Source organism: Nuphar pumila, chromosome 3 (genome assembly GCF_984573655.1).
Source record: "Nuphar pumila chromosome 3, dmNupPumi1.hap1.1, whole genome shotgun sequence".
In the NCBI taxonomy this organism is placed as follows: domain Eukaryota; kingdom Viridiplantae; phylum Streptophyta; class Magnoliopsida; order Nymphaeales; family Nymphaeaceae; genus Nuphar; species Nuphar pumila.
Window position 1 is genome coordinate 127,839,514 of NC_143251.1, and position 15,749 is coordinate 127,855,262.

The window sequence follows — 15,749 nt, forward strand, 5'->3', positions numbered from 1 at the left end:
TGGTGGAGCCCACATAATAAATGAAAAAAAAAAACAATTTTGTTTTTGTCAAAACGGGTTCAAACGTGGTCCATGGGAAAGCACTTTCCCTCCTAATTGCCTATTTGAAGGAAAAGTAGCATCCCTTTGGTGGGGGTGTCTGCAACAAACGTGCCATAAAGAGAGTTGGTGTTTGTGAGGTTGTAGAGGAAGCCCTTTCCCTTGGGAAAGGTCATGTTCGGGAAGTTTTCAAGATGCGTGCCCTTTCCTACAGTTGAAACGAACGGTCCCTTGGAGCTTGAATATGGATGGAACGCCCTATCCAGTGTTTGGATGTCACCAACAATCAAGAAACTGGAATTCTCGGAAATTCTTCATATGTGTTGTTATTTACCATACTAAAGTCACAAATTGAGCCAGAACTTTGGCTCTTCTAGTAATCTCAATCTTAGCACATTAAGATCTCTGGTCAAAGTATGATGCCAAAGTGGGTTAATATAGCTCAATTTGGGGTTAGCCCAAAAGGGTGTGGTTTTCACATTTTATTCAACTTCACAAACTGATAGTTCTCTCTCTCTCTCTTTTCCTTATTGACATAAAACTTGCTGGTCTCTATAAGAGTGTAGTGGCCACAGACACCTACCCCGCTCAATTGGCCTTGGCACACAAGCAGCCCAACATAAGGTACCAACAGACCCCACCTTCAATGTCTCTAGATGAGCTCACCCAGTTGGTAGCCCCAGAGTCAAGTGTGGACCTAATTGTGACTGTGGCCCAAGTCATACACTGGTTTGATCACCTCCCTACAGCAACAAGTCAAACACGTTCTTAGACCCGGTGGCGTGCTAGCTGCATGGTGCTACACGGTAAACCACATTATTGATGTCGTCCGAATGCAAGCTTATGAATGAGGTTTACCGGAACATAGAGTTCCCGTTCGACCCGGTCGAGGGGGAGGAGCAAACTGGTTCATTTATGTTCTAATGCATAAAGAACATGGATCTGGATATGTACCTAACATAAATGCGATCGCGTACTGGCCTGCGTACTGGCCGGCATGCCAGAAGGGGGTTGGGCTCTTGAGCAAGGAGGTGCAAGGGGAATTTGAGAAGGCATGGTAAGGAAATGAGATCATCAAACCAGTTAGATATCCAGTTCATCTGAGAATTGCATGTCCTTGTTTGGCTTGTCTAGCATGTTTTCTTTTTCTTATTTAAGTTGAGCTTGCACTTAAGTTAATGGATCTTTATTGCAGTGATGTAAATCGGTTTTTAACTATTTGAATGGTCATTCCTCTCAAAAAATTACTTGAGTGCCCATTCCTTTCAAAAAATAAAAAATCTTGAGTGCTCATTCCACCATTGTGGTGCAGTTTTGGTACTAGAAGCTTCTAAAAATATAGGAAGCTCGGTTTGGGAAAATTCTCGGTTTCAGACAATCAAGAAAAACCACCTCACTCACCCATGAGCTCATTAGTGTAAAAACCCTAGGTCCTCCTTGCCCAGCTTCAGCCTTGCGGTAATGGACCCACAATTGTGGGTTTCAAACTCGTGACATCCCTTCAGCTTGGTGATGTTCAATATAAAATACTCTGATTGGATCAGGTAAAAAATCATGACCCAAACTCTGCCCACATATTGCTCGGGTTGGGTTTGAATGACCCGAGCAATATTTTTCATGCCCATACCCAGTAATTTGGGTTCTATACTACACCATATTTAACTAAAAGTGACCGCCCACTACCAATGCTAGCACCCTTGAGGCCCAGCATCTTCAACATCTAACTAGCTCATCAATGAGGATGGGACCTAGGCTGCTAGGCAGGTGGTCTAGGTTCAAATTCTATGGACATCACTCCTTGCACAAGCCGAAGCCTGGTGACTCCTTGAGTAAGCCCACTGAGTTTTACTCAGGCCAGCATATGGCATGTGTTAAAAAAAGCTGAATTGGATAGCATCAAATGGTTTGTGAATTGGCAATTACCAGCAGATGACACGTGCTATTAACAATATTTAAAATTAAAATTTTAAAAATATGTAAAAAATCAGATTGAAATGACAGGTGAATCCGTGGTCAATTCTGAATCGACTAAGAACCTATTAGATCTGAATCAGCCTGTTCAAACCGATTATGGTAACATTGGTCGGTAGGGTTAATGCCATGCTTGAAGGGAGCATAAAAGCTGGAATTGACATCAGCCAACTGATAAAGGTAATTTATGCATTGCAGCAATTTTATTTTAGAGTGGTGACGAAGGAGAAAAACTCAAGCACTAAAGTCTTGGCTAGGATGTGGATGGTTAAATCCTTGTATTATCTGGTAAACCTAAAGTTTCGGCATTAATAAATAACATATCTAAGTTTTGAATTTTTTTTAAAAAGCACTTAAATTTTTGCAACCGTTAATAGAAAAAAAAAATCCATTAATTTAACTTAGACTCTGACCCCAATATGAGTTAAAATAGTTAATTTATTAGTTAGCCATTCAAGTCTCCTTCCCCTTTTTTCTAGGTGCATTTTTGAAAATATGATGTTGACGGTAAAATGATAAAATATTATATCACATCTAACAAACATGAAGGTAGTAAGGTCTTGGGCCTTTTTAATTAAACATGATCTTTTTTAACGCGTGTTTTTACAAAATTTCAAAAATTAGGTACCGTTTTGACTAATACTCAAATGTTAGGTGCCTTTCTGAAAAATTTCTATAGAAAAATGAATATGTGACTTAATTGTTTTAAAACTATTTTAGTGAAAAGAAGAAGGTAAATGAGATATGCAACTCAACCTATGACTTGGATGATGTTTGATCCGGTCGGGACCCATACCAAACCCTACACGCTTAAGGTTTGGTGATAAATAAGAAGTTATGATTAGAATCTGGGTCGGACCCAAAGGGTCATATTAATATATGAAGCTGGGTATGGTTTATGAAATTTCATACCAGACTCAGGATCGACTAGGATATGCAAATTTTCAATGTAAAGAAGATAAAAATATTATTTTACAGGGTATGGTCCTGGTCTAGTATATGTAATACTTATAAGATCTGGGTATAGTTTCTCTTATGGTGTGTTCGATTAGACTTTGGTTCGGACCCACTACCATCATCTCAAATCAAGTTTAGACCGGGTTTCACTTGGGTCCAACCTGACCTATTGACCTCTACTACAACTATCTTTTTCCTTCTCAAAAAGTATTTTTTTAAAAAAGAATAAATTTTTTTTATTGGGTGGGGGGGGGGGGTGCTTAATGTTGAGGATAAGCCTTCTAACGGATCCCACCAATATGGTAACCTTCTATATTGTTGGGGACCTTCACATCATCTCACGACTGAAGATAATGGTAATCCCTATTCATCAGCATGGATAACCTTCGCCTTCCCGTTACATGGTGTAGCGGCTAATGTTTTCCTATTTTGGTGATATGACTGTTGTGTATATAAACCCATCAAGGGTGTGTATCATTTCATGGAAAAATATATAACAACATACGGTAGGCGTTCCCGTGGATGTAGGCTGATATCAGTCGAACCACGTACATGGTTGAGTCCTCCTGCGTTACCCTCTACGCTCTTTCTTACGTTTTCATGGTATCAGAGCGTGATCCTTTCGACCAGACTCAATGCTGCCACAGCTAACCCAGCTTCCACAACTATCAAATGGCGAACCAAAACCGTGAAGGCTCATCATCGAATACAGAGGCTCTTGCTCATAGAATCGTCATCCATGAACAAGTAACTCCTAATCTCAGAATCACCACCAGTCTGCTGAATGGCTTCAACTACTTACCCTGGTCCAAAGCCGCAACATTATACTTGAGCAGCAGATCGAAACTTGGCTTCGTAAATGGCAGGAAGACCAAACCAGAAATTACTGATTCCAAGTATGAGGAATGGGAATCTGGTAATCACCTGGTCATGTCCTGGCTCTTAAGCTCCATGGAACCCAAAATCGCAGATGGTTTCTTATTTCTTGAATCTGCCGAAGACATCTGAAGATCTGCCAAGGAGCTCTATGGAGAACAATACAACATAGCTTGGATGTACCAGCTCACCAAAGAAATCCGCGATGCAAAAAAACCAGACAACGCCCCCTTCAGCGAGTTCTTGGGTCATATCCGGAGCCTATGGGACAAGCTGGACTCATACCAGGTCACCACCAACGACCCCAGAGACGCGGCCAAACTGAAAGAGCAAGAGTGCGTCTTTCATATCCTCGCTGCGCTTGGACCCGAATACGAAAGTCTAAGGAGTCAGATCCTTATGACCCGCGACCTCTCATCCTTGAATTCTGTCTGTGCCACCATAATGCGAGAGGAGACTCGCCGCAAAGTCATGAATCTGATAGGCAATACAGGAGAAACCAAAGACGGCCCAGAAAAATCTGCCTTTTACTCAGATCACAGGGGCCCCAAACCTCGCTCCAAATACGGGGAACCGAACGCCAACAACAACAGCACTAACCGGGACAAGGGGAAAAGGCTCAAATGTTCTCACTGCAAAAAAACAGGTCATTCGCACGAGACTTGCTGGTTTATTCATGGAAAATCAGATCATATGCGAGGAAAGGCTGAGCCTGACCCAAGCGTACCTCGTACGACTCAGGCTCACACTGCCAGAACCCCGCTGACCGTTGAAGCTATGGTTGAACTTCTCAAAGGGCTAGGACTTCACAAGCCGAGCATGCAAGAAAAGGAGAAGACCGCAGGAATGACTATTGTTTCTTCCGATCCCAACGCCTCCAGCGGGACAGGTACGCTCTCTCTTCTTACCTCCATAAACAACCAGCCATGGATTGTTGACTATGGGGGTACTCACCATATGACCAAGGACTTAAAAAACGTATAACTGAGACACCAAGGGGATAAAGAATCCATCACCACAGCTAGCGGGTCACTCATGACCCTCAAGGGAATCGGTGACACCAGATTCTTTGGCTCCGAAACCGCCAGCCAAATCCTATACGTCCCATCCCTGACAGCCAATCTCCTATCTGTGTCCACAATCACAGAAGAACTTAACTGCAAAGTCATATTCTCCAAAACTAACATTGAGTTTCAGGATCTGACTACGGGGAAGACGATTGGTAAAGGACGACAGCTCAATGGGCTCTACCAAATCCACCAAGGACTAGGGGCAATGATGAGTAGAGTCGATGAAGGGAGACACTGGCATTGTAGACTCGGACATCCCTCAAACCGGGTGTTTAGAACCCTATTCCCCGAACTTTCATTTGATGCCAACACTTGTGAAGTGTGTCGATACGCAAAACTTACACGCACACACTATCCTATTTCTGTAAGCACCTCCACAAATGCTTTCGATTTAGTTCATTCTGATGTATGGGGCCCAGCGCCAGAAAACTCTATTTGGGACTATAAATACTATGTCTCGTTCATAGACGATTTCTCAAAAGCCACTTGGATATACTTCTTGAAATCTAAAGACGAAGTCTACCAAAACTTTAAAATCTTTTCTCAAATGGTAGAGACTCAATTCGGTCAGAGAATTAAAACTCTTCGAACAGATAATGGCGGGGAATACAAAAATTGGGCCTTCGATGAATTTTGCAAACAACAAGGCATAGATCACCAGACCACCTGTGTGGATACTCCACAACAGAATGGGGTAGCTGAAAGGAAAAATCGTCATCTCCTTGAAGTAACAAGGGCAATTATGTTCCAAACTAACGTGCCAAAAAAATTCTGGAGCGATGCTATAGCCACCGCCTGCTACCTAATCAATAGGACTCTCTGCAAGAAACTTCAAGGTAACACTCCCTGGGAAAGGCTGAAAGGGAAGAAGACGCAACTAAAGCATCTTCGAACCTTCGGGTGCACGACATACGTCTGGATATCACCTCACAACCGAGATAAACTCATCAGGAGAGCAACCAAATGTTTATTCCTTGGCTACTCCTCCTCTAAGAAGGGGTACAAGTGTTATGACTGCAACTCACAAAAACTCTATATATCCCGGGATGTCAGTTTTGATAAAAAAACAACCCTACTTTCTTTCTAAAAAGCCTGATGCTAGCAATCAGGGTGAGCCAACCACTCCAGCACCAAGTGACTACGACGACCTCATTCAGTGCATCGTAATGCAAGAGAACAGACCACTTGATCCCACTGTCAGTCAACCAATCAATGACGGGAACGAACTTCCGCCTGATCCTCCGTCTCAGGCTGTTGAACCTCTTCGAAGGTCAGAAAGAGTCACTCGACCTTCTACACGTCTCAACGACTACGTGTCTCATATCGCTTATCCCATTAATAAACAAGTCTGCTATAAAGGCCTCACACCTCAGTATGTATCATACCTATGCAAGATCAGCCAACATCGCGAACCTGAGTCATACGAAGAAGCAATAAAAGATGATCTCTGGGTAAACGCCATGGAGGAAGAATTGACCGCTCTCAAGAAAAATCATACCTGGGAAATTTCTCAACTCCCCAAAGGGCACAAGGCAGTCGGATGCCGATGGACATACAAAATCAAATACAGAAGCGACGGGACAATAGAGAGATACAAAGCTCGGTTGGTGGCTAAAGGATACACTCAAACCTATGGCATAGATTACAGCGAGACATTCGCCTCAGTAGCCAAAATGAACACAGTTCGCATCCTACTATTCGTCGCATGCAACCAAGGATGGGACCTACATCAGCTGGACGTAAAAAATGCATTCCTACAATGAGAGTTAAAGGAGGAAGTGTATATGAAATTACCCCCAGGGCACCTTAAGGCAAACAGTGACCTCGTCTGCAAATTAAAAAAGGCTATATATGGCCTAAAACAATCCCCAAGAGCATGGTACGCCAAGCTCAACTTCGCTTTAGAAAGCAAAAGATTCCAACGAAGTCAGGCAGACAACTCAATATTTGTCAGAAAAGAAGGCACAGATACCATTATACTTCTAGTCTACGTCGACGACATCATAATAACAGGAAGCTACAAACTCCTCATCGAGGACCTGAAAACATACCTTCACAAGGTATTTGACATCAAGGACCTCGGAAGACTAAGGTTTTTTTTAGGAATCGAGGTCGCATACTCAAAAAAGGGAATTTTCCTATCTCAGAGAAAATATGCTCTGGAGATTCTAAAAGAGACCGGAAAAATGGGGTGCAAGCCAGCCAAAACTCCCATGGATCCCAATGTCAAAGTCACAGGTCACGAAGACAAAGCTCCTATAGATAAAGAAAGGTATCAACAAATCGTCGGGAAACTCATCTACCTTACTGTTACCCGCCCCGACCTGGCCTACGCATTCAATACCATGAGCGAGTACATGCACGACCCTAGAGTCCCTCACATGCAAGCTGTTGACAGAATTCTAAGATACATAAAAAGGCACCTGAGCAAGGCATCCTATTCAAAAGAAATAATCATGTCAAGATTGAGGGATACTCATACGCCGACTGGGCTGGAGACTCGGACGACCGAAAATCGACCACAGGGTACTGCATCTTCGTCGGGGATAACCTAGTCACCTGGAAGAGTAAAAAACAAAATGTCATAGCCAGGTCAAGCGCGGAAGCAGAGTACAGGGCCATGGCATCAACTGCCGGGGAACTCGCATGGACTAAAACCCTTATGGAGGAACTGAACTTCAAAACTGAAGCCCCTATGAACCTGCATTGCGACAACAAGGCAGCCATACACACAACCGCGAATCCAGTCTATCATGAAAGAACCAAGCACATCGAGATCGATTGTCACTTCATCCGGGAAAAAGTTACCAAAGGTGAGATTCAAACCCCCTTCACCAAAAGCTCAGAACAACTGGCCGATGCTCTTACTAAGGCTACAAGCTCAGTCCAATTTGAGAATTGCATAAGCAAGTGGGGATGTTTTGACATACACGCCCCACTTGAGGGGGAGTGTTGAGGATAAGCCTTCTAACAGATCCCACCAATATGGTAACCTTTTATATTGTTGGGGACCTTCACATCATCTCACGACTGAAGATAATGGTAATCCCTATTCATCTGCATGGATAACCTTCGCCTTCCCGTTACATGGTGTAGCCGCTACTGTTTTCCTATTTTGTTGATATGACTGCTGTGTATATAAACCCATCAAGGGTGTGTATCATTTCATGGAAAAATATATAACAACATACGGTAGGCGTTCCCGTGGATGTAGGCTGATATCAGTCGAACCACGTACATGGTTGAGTCCTCCTGCGTTACCCTCTACGCTCTTTCTTACGTTTTCACTTAACCCATATATGGATCCAGCCCTTATATAAGCATTAAAAAACTTTTTTAAAAATCCTTGAAAGGGGGGTGGTGTGCTCAGCCCTCCTTGATTCTGCCCTTGGGTTAGCCCTAGGGTTGTCAATGGGTCGCTTTTGACCCGAACCCCATCCATACCAAACCCTATAGGGTGAGGATTTTGAGATAAACAAGGACGTCCGATTAGAATCCGGGTTACAATCAGGGTCTGATTAATACATGGAGCCAGTTATGGTTTGCAAAATTTCATACCAGATCCAGGCCCAACCTGAGTTCCGACTAAGATCTGCAGTTTTCAATGTAAAAAAGATAAAAAATATTATTTTACCGAGTTTGGTCTGGGTCTAATTCATGAAATCCTTATAAGATCCGGGTATGGTTTCTGTTATGGTGGGTTATATTGGACCTGGATCTGAAATTGGTACCAGAATCTAAAATCAGATTTGGGTTTGGTCTCTCCTGGGTACAAACCAAACCCGACCGTTAACACCCTATAGTTAGGCCCTAACCATTAGGGCACTAACTCGGCTTTACTATTTAAAGTAGAGACCATAGTGACAAAAGTTAAAACCGGAAAAATATCGGCAGGAAAAAAACTTGAGATATTTTGAAATTTTTCATAAATCTCATGTTTTTTATGGAAGAATCTCGAGAATAAAAAATAAATTAAAAAATATAATCAATATTTTTATAAAAAAATATAAATAAAATATATTTAAAACTAAAAATCTTGGGGGTTTTCATGATAAATATCTTTTAAAAACATAAGTATCACCATATTTGTCATGGTTTAAAAATCTAAAACCTTCTCGACATCAAAAAAAAAAAAAATCGTCCGCTTCCTGTACTAACGTTTTTACGATCTGTTTGTAAAATACCGTTTCACCTGATCTGCTGTCACACACGCCGAGCTGACGTGACGAATCTTGAGCCCTGGGGGCCAGGCTAGATTCTCACAGTCACGCGTGCCGCGTTCCCGCCCATGATATGAAAGGGCATGCCTTCCCCGGCTTCCTTTCTCCTTCCTTTCCCTCCAGACGCCAAAGACTCCTCTCTTCTCTCTAAGCTTGTGTGTTTCGTGGTCTGCATAGATCAAGAAGTAATCATGAAATTTGTAAGTATTCACCTTACCCATCTGCAATCTTTCTATTTCGTTTGATCTTTTTGTTCCATCCTTCATAAGGAAAACCAAAAGTCTCGTCTATCGTTTTGTGTGGCAGAAGCCAAGACATAGGACTCCTTGTTCTTTGTAATTTTAGGAAGCTTTGATGATTCCGGTTGATGGGTGCCTCATATTGCCTCTTTTTTTTCTTGCTTGTAGGGAAAGAAACTACCATGCCCCACAAACAGTATAGCTCCTATTTCTTGTTAGTTTTAGGAATATTCTTTGGGTTTCAGTTTTGGGGTTTTCCTGTTTTTGTATTTTCTTGGCTTATTATTTAATGGGGTTTTGATTTCAGACGTGCTTCAGCGAGGGCAACGGTTTTCATTTCCCGCCGTGTCATATTGGAATGCCCCCTTGATCTGTCTGCTATGGGAGTCTTTTCTCCGGTTCCCACCATTCTAGTTCGCGCAAACCCATGTAGAAAATCGTCGAACTGTAAATTGGATAAATTGGGTGGTGGGGATTTAAACAGGATAAAGATGGGATTAGGAGGAATTGGTCCAAAAGACGTCGATCGCAGTAGCGGAGCGCTTGATGCTGGTGATTTTATCAAGGCTGAACCTTGGTACAAGACGGTTGCCTTGCATCTTTGGGATGTTTCTATGATCGACATTGTGTTTATATCAATTCCTTCTGGAATGCTTGGTTTATCATTTCTTACCCGTGATAAGAAGTTCAATGCTAAGGTCAATTGTTGCTTTTCGCTCTTCTTATTTTCAAGTTATTTCTGTATTTCTGTACTGTTGGTTACTTTATGATTTTAAGCTGGATGGAGTAATGTATTTCATGTTTTTTTCTGTTAGAAGATTGAGCTTTCGTATTAAAATTAGGTACTTTGTCATCTAATTTCATGTTATTGAGCGTGTTTAGATATATGCTACGGATCCCACTTTGAAACTTGGTCAGTTGATGATGGATGAGCTTGTTCAGATGCATAAAGAGTTTAGTCAGTGTTTTGGTCCATCAGATTGTTGTTTGCCTCGATGGATGAGTTTAGAGGAACTTGAAAAGATGCCAACACCATTAAGAGATATTGTGAAGGGAACAGATTTTGCAGATGTGGCAAATTGCCATCCTTTATATAGGTAGAGTATCTGATTTTTTCCATTCCATGATTTAGCCATTATTTTGATTCTGTCTTTGATTTTTTTAAGTACTTTTTAGAAGTGGCTATATGTTTTTCTTTTGAAGTAGTACCAGTGTTATTAAAAACGCGCCTCAAGGCGCAAAAAGCGTGCCTCGCCTCAAGGCGAGGGGCTTTATGCCTTGAGGCGCATATATAAAGCGCAAAACCTTCGAGGCGTGCACCTCATACGCCTTGAGGCGCACGCCTCGAGGCGAGCCTCAAACTGAGGCGTGTATGCTTGGGGCTTTTGGTCAAATGAGGGTAAAAAAAAAATAGGGTTTAAAGTTTAAACAAACCCTAATATTTTATGTTTTCACGCAGACTCTCTTTCTCTCATGCAGGCTCTCTCTCGTCTCTCATGCGCAGTCTCTCTCTCACACGCATACTCTCCCTCTCTCTCATATTTTTCTCACAGGTACTCTTACCTCTCTCACACGCAGTCTACTGCTTTTTCTCATTTTCTTTTGGGGGAGGGATCAAATTGTTTACGAGTTTTGAGTGAGGTTTCATTTAAGAAAATGAGACTTGTGAAACTTGTGGATAGAGAAGACCAGAAAATATTACTTTTGGGCAATGGTGCATCCTGTGGCATGTGGTCCAGTTAGGCATTTTTTCAGAACTTTCAGCACTGTGCAACGAGTGCAATAAGTCTGGCAAGTTTACTGAGAAGAGTGGAGTGGATAATTGTTCTTAACGCAGTTCGTAGCTCTATCCAATTTCAGGATGTTACATATTTTTGCAGTATGTGTACCACCCATCATACAAAAGGATGCACACAACTTATTTCTTCCATTAAATCCCACTTTGAGCTCCATGAGCATTTCTGATACTGACAGCATGAAAAGGAGAAGAGTGGGTACTTTTCCACCACAAGTTAGTGCCTTTTTGTGAGATAGTTTTTTCATGTCCTGGTGAAGTAAAAAGAAAACTATATTCCAATCAAAAAGCTCTATAGAACTACTTGCCAGTTAGTAGGAGTTCATTTGGTTGTCTTCTGATATCGGTGTTCAATCTCTGATCCTAACTTGATGAAGTGTGGCAATGAGATGCTACTTAAACAACAACTAGTTTTGTCTTAATAAACAACTGAAAAATAATACGTAATGCATGCTTCAATAGACAATAAATTGTGAATACATCACCATGCCTTTCATGACATCCCTAAGGTTCATTGACACTTTTAAAAAGCCTCACATTAAATCATTTCTTTCTGCCTTGCAATTCCTCATTATATGAACATCAGAAGTTTGAGGGGCAATATCGAGGAATGTGTGTTTAAGCCATATTGGTTACAAAAGATAAATCTCATATATTTTTCAGTTATGTAATCAGTTTTTAGTTACTTTTATATGTTAATCTCACATTTTTTAGTACTTATTTGAGATTTTCTATTTCTTATTGGTTGTTATTTCATCAATAAAGCATTTCTTTATTTATTTTTATTTTTAGATATTTTTTTTGAAGTTTTCAAAAAAATTATTTGAGGCTTACGCTTTACGCCTCGAGGCTTACGCCTCGCCTCAGTTTTTGGTGGAGCGCCTCGCTACGAATCAACGCTTTTCACAACACTGGTCAGAACCCGGGGTTTGAAACATTAAAAGCATCCACACCATTTGGATCATCATTTGTGCACCATAAGGATGAGAAATCAGAAAACAAGATCACGTCATTCCCTCGAAGACAACGATAATCAAAATCCTTGGCATGACCAAATCCAATAATAGATTCACATATGTATGCAGGAGATCCAATACTTCAAACGTTAATAAGATCCAATTTGAAAGTATTGGATCTTGCAGGAGATCCAATACTTCAAACGTTGGATCCACATTGATGAGTTCTATAACCCCTTGGAGAAAGTCATGGAATTTGGCTTTTTATTTTTTGAAGAAAATTTTATTGTGAAAAGTGTGAAGAACTCTCTAGTCGTCTTGTACATCTGGACAAATTTATTGAAGATTGCTTCAGCTAGACAAGTTCGTTAGTTGCTGCAACTTCGGTGTGATGAACTTTCTGTGCCCGTGAAGCTGTATCCTAGTCGTGTGAACCATTGCTGCCAAGACAACTTGTTGCTGTCATTTTTGGTATATCGTGAGCATCCCATTGTTGCTATTGGACTGAGAATAGCGAGATTGATGCTCGTTGAGTGTTGGTCGTCCCTGCTGACTGAAGTGATACCTGGTGGACTGGAGGCTGTGAGTTGCTGCTGTCGTGAACCATCATCATTTTTAGGCATCCTGTCATCCCTTAGTTGTTGTTGTACGTTCCTTTGCTGTGTCGATAAGGAAGTTGTGTTACTGCTGAACACGATTTGCATGTGTCATCGTGAACCTTCAAATATTTCTGGAATCATCTTTCTATTGTCTGCAATTTCGGTTTGACTTGAACTTGCTTAAGTAGAATCAAAATTATTGCATTTTTGTTTGATGGAAAAAAGATTTCTAAAAGTGATTTTATTAGGGATACTTGTTTAGTTATATTTGCTTTCTTTTGCTTAGATTAACTGAAGTCAGGGTAAGGCGGACGAAAAAATTTCATTGTAGAAGCTAGCATAAAAACTTAGTCACACCTTATGAATATGAACCAATATGAGAATTTCGTTGGGGCGTTCCCTACTGAGCGACGCACTGTACTCTATAGGCTCGGAGGCAGTGATAAATGGGAAAGGGTTGCTAGGTCGTCGCCCGGAAGCGATGCGTCACACCGGCGCCCGGGTGTGGTGTCAAATAGGTAAGGGTTCCCTCACTTTGTTGGACGGGTGGGGGTAAAGAAGATAGTTCTAGACCATAAAATTAGGTTAGCCACTTGGAACATAGGGTCTTTAACTGATAAGTTGGTAGAGTTAGTAGATGTTATGCGTAGGAGAAAGATTGATATTTTATGTCTACAAGAGACCAAATGGGTAGGTGAGAAAGCAAAAGTGATAGAACCTTGAAGATATAAGATTTGGTATACAGGAATAAATAGGAATAGGAATAGAATAGGGATTGTTATTAGTCGTGAGTTTATAGATAATGTAGTTGAGGTCCGTAGGAAGGGTGATAAGATTTTACTTATTAAATTAGTATTAGGTACGAATATTATTAATATTATTAGTGTTTATGCACTTCAAGTAGGTGTAGATGATTCCATTAAGCTTCAATTTTGGGAAGATTTAGATGGAGTAGTACAAGGGATATCTTATGGAGAAAAGCTTTTCATCGGCGGTGACCTTAATGGACATGTAGGCAATAGTAGGGATGGATTTGAGAGTATCCATGGAGGTTATGGTATAGGAGAAAGAAACGAAAGTTGAGAAAGGATTTTAGATTTTGGTTTGTCCTATGATATGATCTTAGCCAACACTTGGTTTAGGAAGAGGGAGTCTCACCTAGTAACATTTAAAAGTGGGGTTAATACGAGTCAGATAGATTTTTTCCTACTTAGAAAGAGAGATAGGGGTTGTTGCATCGATTGTAAGGTTATATCGGGAGAAAGTGTAGTTATACAACATAGAGTCTTGATTTTAGATCTTAGAGTTAGAAAATGTCGCAAAAGGGATAGACATAGGATAGATCCTAGAATTAAGTGGGGGGCACTGAAAGGAGCTAAACAAGGAATGCTTGTAGAACAGGTAGTTAAGGAAGCTGATTGGTGTCTCGAGGAGGATTCAGAATCAATGTGGAATAAGATAGCGGGTTGCATGAGAAAGGTGGCTAAGGAGGTATTGGGTGAGTCTAAAGGCGGTGCACCGCTAGGTAAGGATACATCATGGTGGAACGAGGATGTCAAATTAGCTATTAAGGTTAAAAGAGAGTGTTATAAAAATCTAAGAGTCGTGATAATGAGAATTTGGAGAAGTATATGATAGCAAAGAAGGAAGCTAAAAAAGTAGTTCGAAACGCGAGAGATAAGGTATATAAGGAGATTTATGACAAGTTGAATACCAAAGAGGGCAAGAATGATATTTATAGGCTTGCAAAGATGAGAGATAGGAAATCGAGGGATCTGGGTATGGTTAGATGTATCAAAGATGAAACACAAAGGGTTTTAGTAAAAGATGAGGAGATTAAGGAGAGATGGAAAGATTATTTTGATAAACTATTTAATGAAAGTCATGCTCAGGATCTTGAAGACTTCTTCGTTCCTATTCATGAGATGAATCGTGACTTCATGCGCAAGATTCAAAAGAAAGAAATTGCAGAGGCTTTGAAGAAAATGAAATCAAGAAAGGCAGTTGGCCCAGATGGTATACCTATCGAGGCTTGGAAATGCTTGGGTGAGAAAGGTTTAGAATGATTAACAAATCTTTTTAACAAGATTTGGCGGACAAATAAGATGCCTAATGAGTGGAGGAAGAGTACTTTGGTGCCTCTATATAAGAATAAGGGTGATATAAAAGATTGCACAAACTATCGTGATATAAAACTCATGAGTCATACTATGAAACTTTGGGAGAGTGTGATTGAGTATAGGTTGAGGAAGGTTGTCATGATATCGGAGAATCAATTTGGTTTTATGCCTGGAAGATCAACTATGGAAGCTATACATCTTCTTATACAACTTATTGAGAGATATAGAGAGAGGAACAAAGATTTGCATATGGTTTTTATTAATTTGGAGAAGGCATACGATAGAGTACCTAGGGATGTTCTCTGGTGGACAATGATAAAGAAAGGTGTTTCTCTCAAGTACATTAGTCTATATCACAGGGATTCGGCTAGCAGGGTGCCGCACCCGCGTCGACGCGACTCGACGCGGGTGCGGTCAACCCGATCCTGGGTGCGTTGACCGCACCCAGGATCATTTAGGTCCATTTTTTTTGGATTTTTTTAAAAAAAAAAATTTGCCCTATGAAATGGGCTGCGATTTTTTTTTTAAAAAAATTCTGCTGACAGCAGTTGTCTGTCAGGGCTGCGATTTTTTTAAAAAAAAAATTCTGCTGACAGCAGCTTGCGATTTTTTTTTTAAAAAAAATTCTGCTGACAGCAACTGTCTGTCAGCTACTGACAGTTGTCTGTCTGTCAGGGCTGCGATTTTATTTTATTTTTTTTAAATTCTGCTGACAACAGTTGTCTGTCAGGGCTGCGATTTTTTTTTTAAAATTCTGCTGACAGCAGCTGCCTGTCAGCTGCTGACAAAAGCTGTCAGCAGAAAAACCTGCTGACAACATATATATATATATATTTACATTTTTGCCCCTGCCGCACCGCCACACCCGGGTTTTTTGGAAGTGCCAAATCCCCGCACCCGCACCAGC

At 41.0% G+C, this 15,749-nt stretch overlaps 1 long non-coding RNA gene across 1 annotated transcript; it reads left to right on the forward strand.

Moving 5' to 3' along the window:
• Positions 1-9,651: 9,651 nt before the first annotated feature.
• Positions 9,652-11,427, forward strand: LOC149843717 (uncharacterized). The gene is made up of 3 exons (XR_016431153.1): positions 9,652-10,070; positions 10,255-10,469; positions 10,852-11,427. It is a non-coding gene; the product is annotated as an uncharacterized LOC149843717 (long non-coding RNA).
• Positions 11,428-15,749: the final 4,322 nt, after the last annotated feature.